The following is a 14496-nucleotide window of genomic DNA, read 5'->3' on the forward strand; positions in this document are numbered from 1 at the left end:
TGACATTTATTTTATGTACATTTACAAATTTTATATGGTTACAGGTTAACAATACATGAATACAACATTATGTGTAGCAAAGAGTGCAAACAATGGTACTTTTAAATAAAGGATATTTAAATTATATATTGTTTTTAAACATTATTTGCACGATGGAACTGTTAGTATTTTCTGCACAACTCTGGCCTTCTTTCTCTACAGAATAAATAGAGAGCTTATCTATTATAACATACGATGCCAGCACGACAGAAGTCAACTGGGAGCAGTCTTGGCAATTCGTATATCCTTTTCTGTTTCCAGAGTAACATCAAATTAACATGGTTACACACAGCATCAGAAACAAACGAAACATTTTTTTTTTTTACTTTTATATATAGTAGTATTAGTTGTATGTGTTCATAGTATTATGTCTATATTAACATGCAGGCATTCTTGTATTGCAAAATAAATGGAAACAACATACTGTACTTGGCACTTAGTGTGCATTCAACGAATCAACAGAGAGATGCAACACACACAATATTAAGTAAAACTGTTTAAAAATGAATGCATACTTTTGCAAGCTATGCCAAATTGTCCTGCTAGACAACTATGCCTATCCTGTTTTTTTTTTTTCTTTTTAGAAAGAAGTAGTATTCGGTTTTATCTCTAGTAACCATGTAGCTGCCAGTCAGAAATCCCTGACCATTTAACTTTTTAATGTTTAACAGATAAACTCCAGCGATAGTTATTGTATTTATAGCTTTCTGTGCTTAAGGGTTGTTTTCCTCTCTTCAGCCCTTTTATTGATTGGCTGCTTGGCCTCTGTCCTTCTGTAATAGACTACACCAGCCTGTACGTAGTATTACTGTTGCTGCTTTACATGACAAATAATAGCGGATCCAAAATCAATTTTAGTGAAGGAATAATATTATTAGTACTTGATTACATGAACAGTACTAATAATAATAATTTGTTTCTGTTTATGTTAGGACTTTAAGTGTATTTTTTACACTGTATTTTATTTACAGTTCATTTTAAAATATATAAAAGGATAAAAATACAAACTGCAAAAATAAGCAGACAAAAAATTACTTACATAAGCACTTACAGTACCTTGGTTTTTAACACACACACACACACACATATATATAGGATGCAGTGTGCAGATCTGGTTAAGAGCATTTAAGCTGGTGAATTGTGGCAGCATTATTATTTTACTCATAGGCTGTAATATGTTAGGCGTGGCACATGCATATAAAACATTAATGACCCAGGGCTCTTCTGCTCGGTTCCAAAATACCAGCTGTAGCCTCTTTGGTTTGATTTGATTGACGGCTAGAGGATGTCGGAAAGCAAGCAGTTGAGAAAACAGAAACGCATTAATCTCCTCATCCATGCATTATTCTCTATATCCGAGTCTTTTTCTCTCTTTGTATAACTTGCAGTGTTTTCCTAAAAATCACAGAAATTATATGGCGATGAACCTTTTCATGTGTGAGTAGTACACTGTATTAACATGTTAAAATAAATGAATTGCTTGGCAGAGCTTCAGGGGCTATCCCACTGGTCACCCTGGTAATGTAAATTATTAATTCAGAAAATCTCTTATTTAGTTCTTTTTAGTTCTCTTGAATGTTTTATGGGTGTATATTGTGAAGGGCCCAGGTGACTATGCAGAAGCTTTAGGAGTGAAGTTTAGTCAGGTCAATGCTTTGAACATTGAATTCCAACAGGACTGGACGTACATCCAGAAACCATCCAAACGATTGTTACTGGCCTTGGAGAGACACCCACCCCAGGTTCACATGCTATAAACCAAGCACCATAGACAATCTGCCATAGACTTTTTTTTTTTGTTTGACACATTGGAGGAAAACGGTTATGATATTGTGGTATAAAACAATTAGTAAGATATTGATAAGCATCTGGTGTTATCCAGGTATTTTATTGACCTTCAAGCAAAATAGAATGCGTATTTTTTTTTTTTATGCAGGTCACTGTTTATTCTTCCATAAATAGTCAAAGTTAAAAGTTTTTTGAAGTAATGTTTGTTTATTTAAATAGTTGGGGCTTTGTTAGGGTACCTTGTTTTTATAGAAAAACAATCTTTTGAACCAACTTCATCAAGGGGCTATAATGGGAGACAACTTACCTATTTGTAAGAAGAAAAGTTGGGCTAAGTCAGCCCTAGAGAAATATAATTAATTGAGCCCACAACTAATACTACTTGAGCTGAATAAATAAATATTTACAGCAATCTGAAAAGGTTGAATAAACTTTAAAAAGCCGTGCAACTTTTACGTTGTGGTAGCTTGTTTTGTTGTTGTTTTTGACAGTGTGCAAACTAGAATCGCTCACTAAACGGATCTGGGTCTCTTGAGTCCTTTGAGTCACTTGAGCCAGTAGGGATTCTGACTGCATCTTTCTATGGTTCCTCCACTAGACGGTGCTCCACAAATGGATTTGGACTCATAACAGATCTGCTGAATACCTCGGTTTAGATAAATCAGCCAGGACATGTATAGTATTTTGTGTCTTTTTTGTTTCTGTTTTGTTACCATAAAATGCAAATGACTGAGAATCAAGTCAAATATTTATTTGAATGACAAATGCATATAGAAATAAGTTCAGACAACAACAAATATAACAAATAAATAAAATAATTATAAATATATCAGCGGTATCTGATATTTTTTATTGCTTTAAAACGGATAGACCATCTGGTTTAGTTATTTTTTTATATAGTTTTAGATAGTAAAAAAAAAAAAAAAAGGCCAGGTAGTAAAGCCGGGATTTGAGCTTGAGTTTTTATGCATATAGTCATTGTATACATTGAGCTAAAGCATCACACTGTTAGGATTACCATTCTGGTGATGTAATAAAAATAACAGAGCCGTTTTTTCATCCAAGTTTTCATAACACACATCTACATCACACCAACATGTAACAAATATGTTTAATGTTACTAAAATTAGATTATAGAGCACTGCGTCCAATCACATAATATTGTAAAAGTGAAACAGCTGCGGTTGAAGATGTCATTGTGATACGGATTCTGCCTGTTTTCGCCATGGTCCTCTACTAGGGGCACTCAACGCATCCTTTAAAATCCAACGAATCCTTGGACTCATGAACACGCACTGAGTTTCCCGGATCCGGCTGTTTTACTCCACGCTGTGAGTCCGACGGATTTAATCTAATTTAATCAGTGATATTATTTCAGGTTGAAGCCCACGTACATTAAGCATATGGCTGTTTGGAACATCACTTTTACTCAAGATTTTGATTTAATCGCATTGGTTTGGATATTTTATATTTATTACGGTCATTTCTGTCTTCTACATACTGTACTCCATGTATTTATAGTAAATTAGCGTGTTGATTGGCTCTAATGAGTGACACATGTAGCCACGCCCACCTCAAGGGAAAAAGTGCTATATTCGTCCATAGCTGGCTCATAGACAAATTTAGTACAAAGTGAAACAAAACAACCTAATCTGGCACATACTGTAACTGCTCAAACATTTTCATTTAATTTATGGCACTAACTTTAGGCAACTACCAAAAGTTTCCTTAAATTTTGTCCAGACAGTTGGTGACAAATTCAGGTTACTAGAAACAAAGTAATGAATATAACTAATGTTTTCGATATTAATTTCGATATTAATCTTTAAATGGTAAGTATGGTTTTCAGAAAAAGGCTAAAATTAGTGTTCATTACTTATTCCAGTATATATTTTATATTTTGTGTAAAAAACACAAAACTTTCTTCCCAACTGCATGTTACTGCACCTAAGTCTCAGACAAAACAAAAAAACAATTTTCTCCATGAAAATAAGAAAAACGTCCAACTTTCTCAGTATCCTCCATCAAACTAGTCCAGATACGTCTTTAGTGAACTGGCCAATCACAATCTGGAAAAGTGCCGCAGAGCTTATAATAGGGGTGGGGCCCTAAATAACTTCATCATCTGTAAACTTTTAGACTAGTTGCGGAGTTTTGACAAGACATCTGGGGTTGGCCATGTGTGTACTGTATGAGGAACACACACACACCCTCACACAGATGCTCATACATATACATACACACACACAAGCACATGGATGAATGGTCCAAAAACACAGACTAGTGCACTCACTCTCTCTCACACACACACACACACACACACACACACGCTCATTCAACTTTTCTCTATTAGCTGTCAATCACACAGCCACCTGAGGCACTGAAAACGGGAAATGACTATCATCAAATAATAACAGCGAGGAGAAAGTCCAATATTGATATTAGGGCACTCTATTGCTCCCCTCCCACGGTTTATTTATATTCATTGACATGAAGTCGTGCAGTAATTGTGGAACAGACACATCGCGTTCGGGAGGGTGTTGGGGGGCGTGGGGGGGTATTGGTGCTCCATTAGTACATGCTCCATTAGTACATGACAGCCTAGCGTGCACCATCAACACCTCACATATTGTGATGCAAATAAGAAGAACTAATAAAAGAACTTGTATTGAATACTGTAAAAAAAAAAATATATATATATATATATATATATATATATATATATATATATATATATATACATATATACACACACCTAATAGGTTCTAGACCTTAAGAAATCAACCATAACACTTCTGATGATACATTTGGTTTGGAAACACAACAGACACTCGAGCACCAAGAAGCATTTAAACAAACCAGTCCATCAGGTACCATCAAAATGTCCACACAAAAAAATATGAATACCATCAGTAAAAAGAAGCATGAAGACTGTGCCATGGTGTGCAGTATCAAATAAAGTGCATTATAAAAATATGACATGGCAAGTGTAGTTTAGCCAGAGGGAAACCCTAAGGTGTTTAAAAAAAAAAAAAAAAACAGTTACCTTCAGACTAAGGTTTAAGAAATGTAGGTTTAACGGAACAAAAAGAAGAAGAATGTAGCTCAGTACTATAAATGTACAGTATAAATGTGCCCATCATCAAAACCACTCACAGGTGACATGAATATTAAAAAAGTAATTATCTTTTTACAGTGGAACCTGTCAGGGAGTTCTACATCAGACATCAAGTGAACCATTTAAAGTTGATGTACTGGAAGCAGGAAAAATGGGCGAGTATAAGGACAGGAGCAACTTTTTTTTTTAATACCTACTAAAAGTGTAACAATGGAAGTAGATCAGGGAATGTGTGTCTCTTACCTATAGAAGAGAAGATACCAGAATGTACTATGCGAATGAACCAAACCAGAAGGGATAGTGATACTTTGAGCAATGCTCTGTTACTGTATGATTACACATGGAGGTACGAGACTATGAGTGACCACAGACAGTGCAGTCAAATTTCAAAGCCGCTTTGGTAATCGCGCTTCTTTAACTCTCTGAGATGTTGCCCGAAATTTTGAACTAGTGATGAACTTTTGTACTTTTCTCTACAGACTGATCTTGTTCACAAAATGGTCATCTGGCGTCATCTTTGGAAGGAGACGAGCACTGGGATGAAAAGGCTAGAATTATGACAGGGTGAATCTCTCTGTTCGATCCAACACATTTTAAAAGGATGTCTCGCAGCTGGTGACAAATGAGGACGGGCTCCAGAAGCAGGACTTAAACAGCGTAGCAGCAAAGGTTAGCAAAGGAACATCTATCAAACGCGCACTCAACGTTAGCATGGCGCGCGCAGACCGACAGTGATGGAGAAGATGGGCGCGACTTCAGTCACGGGTCAGCGACACGCTCATCTTATTCAGAAATGACGAAAGATAGCAAGGAGACGCAGAGGAAAAAGACAGAGAGCTAGAGAGGAAGGGCAACAAAGATAGTGAGAAGTAGAAAGAGAACTCTACAGGACAAGATGGTGGAAAATATGAATTGTGGGAAAATGCTGTATGTAGGATTAAGATAAAAGCTGTAGTTTTGAGAAGAGGTAGCTACAAATGCTGATTCAGAAAGGGAACTACAGTAATGCTAGTTTTACAAAATTGAGGTTGAGACTCATGATAAAAATAAAAAACACACACACACACAACCAAAAGGTCAGCAAGAAGTCACGGAAGGAGTTGAAGGAGAGGAAGATAGCATCGCTCGGTCTGAAGGGTCTTGAAAACCATAGATGATTGAGAGCAAGATAAAAATCAGACCTTAGAAAGCAAGGGAGCGAGAAGTGGAGCTCATATTTAGCATTCACCTCTGCTCCTCTGACTATAGTTTATCGTCAACATCAAAATCAAAACAGCCTCTGGTTAAGTGAGCCAAAGTCCAAATCAAGGTGAATAGGAAGTGGCTCTGGGTCATGATGCTGCTTCCTTACTATATACTGTATATACACAGAACACAAAGAAAATGCTTTAAAAATACATCACTTACAGTAATTAATGTCTGTCATAATACAACACCTGCCGAGCCTTAGCATTGGGTTATTGCAAGTGTTTTCTAATATTGTGTGAACTTTCTTTGTAAATCTATCTTTGTTCTATGTCATATGTCCCATATAAACCCCCCTCACTGCACTCCTTCATATTATGGATGGAAATGCTTCCTGTGGCTCGCTGAAAAACCCTTTGTTCTAACTGAAACCTGATAATGTTCCTCCTATCGTCTGTCTGTCTCTTTTTCTCCATATGACTTACACGTTAGTGACTTATGTTCCTTTGATGTGTGACAGAGTGACTGACTAAAAGCTGATCTTGTTTTGACAATAAACGAAGAAATTTCTGACACCCATTGTCTGTGCGTGTTTGACTGCGGCTCTCCCGACACCGCTTAGCGTATCTCTAGAGCCACAGTGGAGATATCAAGAAATCATTAAAGGAAAAAAAAAAAGCGAGAAACAATCATTAAACAGAACTTTCAAACTGCACTATGTTTTATGTTTAGATTGCCATCTGTCACATTTTAACTATGTGATATAATTCTACGAGTAGTGATAATAGATAGTAACAGCACAGGTGTTTTACCACCGTTATTTTCATTATATTTGTTAACTACAATAACTGATGGGGAAAGCAGGTCTGTACAGTCCGCATTACTGGAAAGGGGAGAGAGCAGCTGCCTGCCAAACCATAGCAAAATTTTGTTGTTTAGAATGAGCTTCTTCTTGTCTCATGAGATTGAATTGAGCTGTCTTATTACAAGCTCGACTTGGTCTTTTCTATTTCTGATTTCTATTGTCTTATTGTCTAACTAAGACACAAAGCAAGACATACTTTTGAGAAATCTGAGATTTACATAAGAAGTAGAACTGCATTTGAAGGAGAAGCAAATGAGCCATATATAAGACCATAATGAGATTAAAGTCAAATATAAATGAGATGCATGAAACACAAATGAGAAAATTGAAAAAATCCTCAATTAACAACATACGTGTGTAACAAATTTACAATTCACACAATATAACAGACACCAGCAAAATCTGGCAAATCAAGACACTAAATGATACAAAATGTCACCCAAACTGACAAAGATATTAAGAGTCACACTGCTCAATTCAAAGTATGATTTATACAGAAGTCCACAGCATTGTGACAATCTTCCAGTGAAAAGAATCTCTCTCACCGGCTACATCAGTCGTCTCTTGCGGTGGATGGCCAACAAGTTTGTCCAAAGTCTGCAGCTCCTGGAGTTGCTTAGAATTTAATAGAACAAAAAATATATATTAAAACATTTGAGATTTACCTAAACACCATTCAGCTACTCCATTCCCAACTGTCTGAAGGTGGGCTTGAGCTTGCTCATGGGCTGGTACCTGACTGATGATGATGTGCTGATGGAGATTCCGGAACATTCTCCTGCATTCTTGGTCTCCTGAGGTGGCATGCTTTCGAAGAGAACCCAGTTAAAGTAAAATGTCTATAATTCCCAAGATAACCTTAACACAAACAAACATATTGGTCTTTATTTATAAAATATAATTAACCGAGGTCTCTGAAGTCACATGTTTTGGTAACTACTGTTAAACACTCAACACTCATTTAATAAAACTACTGGTTTTCAAAAACTGATCATGCAGTAACATTAACATACTATTTAAAAAATTAAAAGTAACTTAGTATGTCAAACCACACTGGTTAACTTAGGAAATGCCTAATAATCATACTGTAACCAGCTGACTGATTTTTACCATTAAAAAAAAAAAAACTTTCAACCTCACAAGTGTTAGTTACCTAGATATGCTAATCCACATGCTAAACCACTCACAGGTAGCATTTTAATACCTTGTGCAATTTAGGAACAAATGTAAGCAGTGTAAATTTTAGCTACTGTAAGTATACCAGTTTTTGTTTGTTTGTTTGTTTGTTTTTACCACAGACTCTGTGGTTGTAACTTACATTCTGACTCCTTGTCAATAAAACAAATATTTTAAATTCGGCGCGAAAAAGTAAAACCCACCTTTACTGCCCGCTTTGCTTTCTTACTCTTTTCTTAATTTTTATCTGCGGCAGGTTACAGTAAGTAGTTGGTGCGCTACCGCCACCTAAAGGTCTGGATGAATGATACTTGGTAAAGTGTTTTTTTGCTGACGTGCCCCTGACGAGGCCTGGCGATGCGCTGCACATTCCTCTAACACACTGGACACTTGAACATTTGCAGGCTTAGAGCATGTGTGGGAGAATTGTGGGAAATTATGTCTTTATTAGAATTCATATGAACATTCAGTCATAAATGTATAATCAAAAATAGGTTTGGTCTTAAATGGAAAGTGTATACAGAAATCACTGAACACAAACATTATCTCATTGCTTCACTTCTCAGTAAAAATATTCTGTATGTTGTATTTTAGTTCTTTATTGGTAATGACATTTGTACAGAATGTAAAGTATATTTGCCAGTTTAATTTTAATAAATTTATTAAGGTGTACACATTTGTAAAGCATTAGCCTTGTTGATCAACTAGGGACACTTGGGTGTACTGTATAATAAAATAACTGGTGATTGGATTTTTTTTTTTTTAAACAAGCTAGATTGCAAAATATAACATCACAAATAAATAATGAAAATAAAACATTTATTACAAAGCAAGTTTGTAACCGACTTTAGTTGTTACCAACCTACATATCTACATACCTTCATTTTAGAGATCCAACCTACTAACCCCTTCCTCCACCTACCCGTATGTGTAAAGTAAGGTGAAGTATATAAAAAAGTAATAAACACTCTTTAGTGTAGAGGGCACTGTTTCTCAGAGAACCCTAGCCCTTAAACCCCAAAGCATTTTAGCCATTCTTTGCATTATGTAAAAAAAAAATATATATATACTGTATATGAGTTAGGATTGTGCAATATATTTTTTCAGCAGAATATATTTTATATTATATTTTATATATAAATAACTAAATTTTATTTCATTTTAACTAACTATACACACAAAAGCAAAAAAAATAAAAAGGATCACATCAGAAAATCCAAATGCACAGTTTACAAGTACTGCATACTCTATGTGTGGTAGAACACTATGTGAAACACTGCTTTAGGGAAACAAAAAGTCGCACACCAGACAAATATGAACTATTTCTAAGATTTAGAGGCAATGAGCCATATTTGAGACACATTTGAGAAGATTAAGAAAACAGCTAAAATTTCATTCAAGTCTCAAAGATGGCTCATTTCAGCATATGGCATATGTGAGTTGCACACAAGACATATATAAACTATCTCTGAGATTTAAAGGTAATGAGCCACATTTGAGACACCTTTAAGAAGATGCAGAAAACACTTAAATCTCATTCAAGTTTTAAAGACGGCTCATTTCTGTCTATGAGACAAAGAAGAAATGAACATGGGATCTCATCTTGGAGTTTCTTTGCTATGGGGAATCCCACCTTTAAAACCAGTCACGAAAGCACTTTCAGCAAGAAAACACATCTTTCTTCACTTTCTTACAGCTTTTTCTAGCAGTCCATGTTTGTTTTAAAATGAGCCACAAAGCTAACTAGCTTATAACACAAGGCTGAATCCTAAATCCCTTTTTATCCCTTGATCAAGGGCACCACTGGCGTGTGGCACAAGAGATTAAATACCCTACATATTTAGGATTTAACAAAAGAACCTGGAAGTTAACAGAGCTTACGTTGATGTTCTAAAGCGAAATAAGTGACAAATTGAATTTGTGATGTATACAAGACTGTCCACCATCTCCATGCTTTACTCACCTCAGCTTTTGCCTATATAGCAACATTGAGAATTTAAAACTAGTAGCTGTTGGTTGCTAACTGTGTTCAGATCCATTTTGAACTGAAGCAAGGTGTCTATTATGGGCTTTGCCTTCATGCCCACAGTATAGCTGCATCATGTTGTGCTAATAGCTAGCACAACAGCACTTCCTCTCAATTGATATTGCTAAAATAAAAAAACAGTTGACACTTTGCTTCAGTTGAAAAGGGAACTAAACACAATTTAACCAAAACTCCAGCAACAAAAATGATCAAATTTAGTAAAAGCACTGCTTCAAAAACACAGGTGACAGGTGGTTCTGCTAAGCTAGCTCTAGCATCACATAGACCTTGTAGCTTTAGCATGTGTCTTCCATGTAAGCTATTGTAAGAAGTACTTGCTTAATTTTTAGCTGGAAATATATGTGCATATACAGCATGTCTAAATGTATATATGTAGCTATACACACACACACACACACACACAGTATAGGTAAACATATATGCTAAATATAATGCTAACTATGCTATAACATGTTATCCCCCTGGCTCAATAGTCTGACAGTTCACTTTTTTCAGTGCATTTCGTGCATTTTTCTCTCCAGAACTCTTCTATAATTCAGGTTGTTCAGGATGTGTGGGAAGCCTGCTAGTCCTGTTTTTCGACACTCTTGTCGTCTCCTCTTTATTTATCTTCTACCCACTTCAAGGTGACGTGACAGAACTCAAGCCAAGTGCCACCATGCCAAAGTCTGTATGTGCGTGTGCGTCTGTGTGTGTGTGTGGAAAGCCATAGCCATAGGCTTTATTCTCAAGTCATTCTTTTTACTCAGATTAAATCAAGTCCTTCACTGAGAAGTACATTCTCTTTAAGTCTCTCTTTCTACGTCTCATGAATTGTTAGTTGTTTCTGTGACTTAATTCTTCATTACGGAAGAGAAAAGGAGAGGAAAGGGGAGAGGTAAAAACAGAAAGTGGAGAGAAAAGAACAGAAAAGAGAATAGTGGCAAAAAAAGAGAAAAAGAGTTAAATTAAATTATAAATAAGGACAGAAGTGAAGAAGAGAAAAGAAGCAGCAAGAAAAAAAGAAGAGTAAAGAATATAGAATTGAAAAACAAAAAAAAGAAAAAAGAAGAGAAGGAAAGGCTATAGAAATTGAGGCAAGAAATATGATGAAAAGTAAATATAATAGACAAAAAAAGAAAAGAGTAGAGGGGAGGAGAGGTAAAAATTGGTTGGGGTTAGAGAGAAGACGACAAAAGTGCAGATGATGGAAGAAAAGGAAAAGAGAATATGTTAGAAATGGAGAAAAGAAAATAGGAGAGAGGAAAAGAGACAAGATGTAGAAAGAACTTGAGAGAAGAGAAGAAGAGATAAAAGAAGAGGAAAGAAAGGATAAGATTGAAGGGATAGGAAGAGAAGAGAGTATTACATAGCAGCCTGATGTTGTTTAAAGCCAAGGAAGACATTGTGTGGTCAACCATGACCAACAGTCTTCCTCCAGCTGTGCGTGTGTGTGTGTGTGTGTGTGTGGTGTCTCAGACTTACTCAGTGCTTAATCTTACTAAGACAAGATTTAGAAAGCCGGTAATCAAGAATTTAATCTATACTGGCTCTGAGGATATAAAACACCCCAACACACACACTCAGTGAAATATGATTCTATTGTGACTCAGTGTCAGTTTTCAGAAGTGGTTGCGATGTGACATGAGTGCATTTACTTAGAATGTCTCTATGCTTGTTTTTCTATCTTGTTAGAAACAAAATGTCCCCACAACACCCCATCAGGGCATACACTAAAAAAAAAAAAAACCTAGAAGAACAAATATCTAACAATTTTGACAGTAAAACTATTTTAGAAAACTAAGACGAAACACTTACTTTAGAGTGTTTAGAGGTTAATTGACACACATTAAGAGATTTCCCAAGTATAGCAAGACTAACACTTTCTTTCCCCACAGATTGTGTATTAGTATTAGTATTAGAGTACTTATGGGGACTGGGTGTACTCAAGTTTTTAGGTTTCGAGTTATTCCCATATACTGTATGACCTGGTCATAAAAGCACACATATTAAATATGCCCTGTGGCTCTAATATACTTTTGCAAAGTTTATAAATTTTCCACTTTTTAGACTTCATTTCACCCAAGGCCACTTCTAGGTCTTTAAAACCCTTGTCTGTGCCACAGTCTGGCTTAACTCTTAATCAGCATTATCCTTGTTGTGATAGTTTAACAACCAACGTTTTTTTTTTTTTCCACAGCTAATTGCATAGACGAACCGTAAAGGTAGCTCCATATCTGACTCACGACCATTTTCAAAATGGCAGACAGAACCTTGCATAAATGCTGGTTATCAGATACCGTAATGCTACAGTATGTAAATACAAAAGGTAGCTTAGATTAGACCAAAAATAAAACTCACCATCATTCATCTGCAGTCTGTTCCTGGATGCAACTGTCACGTCATCTATGAGACGCAGAGTGCTTTAGGCAAACGGCAACTGGTTTTACCCCACTAAGGATCACCTTGTCTATTAAAAGCACATATTATTGTATTGTGTCCACTGCAATTACTGTAAACTTCATGATACCGTTGCCTTTACGCCTTGCCTTGGGCTGAGTGAATTCTTGCTTTGCCATGGTTGAAAAATGTCCTCAGACCTCAACTGTCCTCATATGACGATTACATTCGGGATGTAACCAAATACAAATACAATGAACATACATTGAATTAACAAAATTTGCAGATAAAGATACAAATACAGGGATTTTAAAGTTCTTAAATTAAGTTAGTAGTTTGTTTAGATACAAATAAACAAACCAAGGAATTAGTTTAAAATGGACACAAGGTGTAGACTCTGGACAGTGTTGGGAAATTAGGTGCCATAGTGCATTTATATATATATATATATATATATATATATATATATATATTTTTTTTTTTTTTTGGAAAACCATGCGACAAAAGTTAAAATCATCTTCTGCAGTGGTGCAACAGCGACATCTAGTGCAAGAGGGACTGGTTTGCTAAAATTTCAAATAACATTCTGCAGTGGTGCAACAGCGACATCTAGTGGTATAAACTCTCAGAACTGTGCTTTGTTTAATAATAAAAAATAAAAAAAAATCGCACATTATCTTGTGGTAAATGTGTGTAAAATGTCACACTTAAAGTCTAAGTGTAAAGTCTAAGACCTTAACTCTATAATGCAATAAAGTGTGCAAAAAGGGAATGGATAGAATAACTCCAAACCGAATGCAAAACTATTAAAAATTTGTGTTACACCTCAAACTGATTTCATTTTATCTGACCAATTGTATTTGAAATACAAACTCATATTGCAAATAAAACCCCTGAGTGGTAACTGTACCTTTGTGTAATGTCCATGTATTTATTTCCTGATCAATCTCTAGTGTGCTATTCCTTACACTATTAATTCCTTATTCTATGGTGATTCTTCTGTCTGTGTTTTTGTTATCTTTCTCTCTTTTCTATTGTATTCATCCCTGCAGTGTGCAATCTACAGCTACCAGTGAATAATTAAGTGAGGACGAGAAGAACGTTAGGGGGAAGTGGTGTCGGCTTACCTGCCGTCGCTCAGCAAGAATGAATACACACACATGCACACACGACTGTATCTTAGCACTACACTACATCTAGTGTGACTGTCAGATCACCTGATACCCGATAGACCAGCAAATTGCCACCTGCAAAGCCACCAGTCTTTTAAGCCTCTACTTGGTTGCAATTACTTAAAAGTGTTCAGGCGTAATGAATATATGCCACGGATGTTTGAGAAGGTTCATTTGCAAAGCGGGAACGGCCTAGACTGAATCCCAGTCATACAAATTACACATTCCTTTAAGAATAGGATTTCCTGTATGAAATTTGGAGAAAATATTTGGTTAACCTGTTTATCTAAAGTGATAAGGATAAAATCACTTGCCCATAGAAAAAAAAACAAGTCACTTTGGCAATGACGTCATGGCCTTTGAACAGAAACCCAAGCTTTACCTAGTAAGATGACAACCAGGATAACTACCACCATTGTTCGATCTTTCATGCCTAAAGAAAAATCATTGTCTTCTTCTCTAATAATAGATATACAAGCCCAAGTTCTTAAAACTTCTGAGTGCAGTCATGACTCTCCATGTCACTTGCCTATCAGTGGTCCACAGTATTTCCATAAAATAAAAAGAGGCAACCCAAGAAACTCTGATGTCTGCCCAAAGTCCTTTTTGATAGATTTTCCTCTTAACCCTAAAAAGAAATTTCTTTTTCAATTGGGACGAACTGGTTAGACTGGTAGACCGGTTTCTAATGGCAGTCCCAAGCACTCTGACCAATATGGCCAATATT

The sequence above is a fragment of the Clarias gariepinus genome, chromosome 20 (assembly GCF_024256425.1).
Source record: "Clarias gariepinus isolate MV-2021 ecotype Netherlands chromosome 20, CGAR_prim_01v2, whole genome shotgun sequence".
In the NCBI taxonomy this organism is placed as follows: Eukaryota; Metazoa; Chordata; class Actinopteri; order Siluriformes; family Clariidae; genus Clarias; species Clarias gariepinus.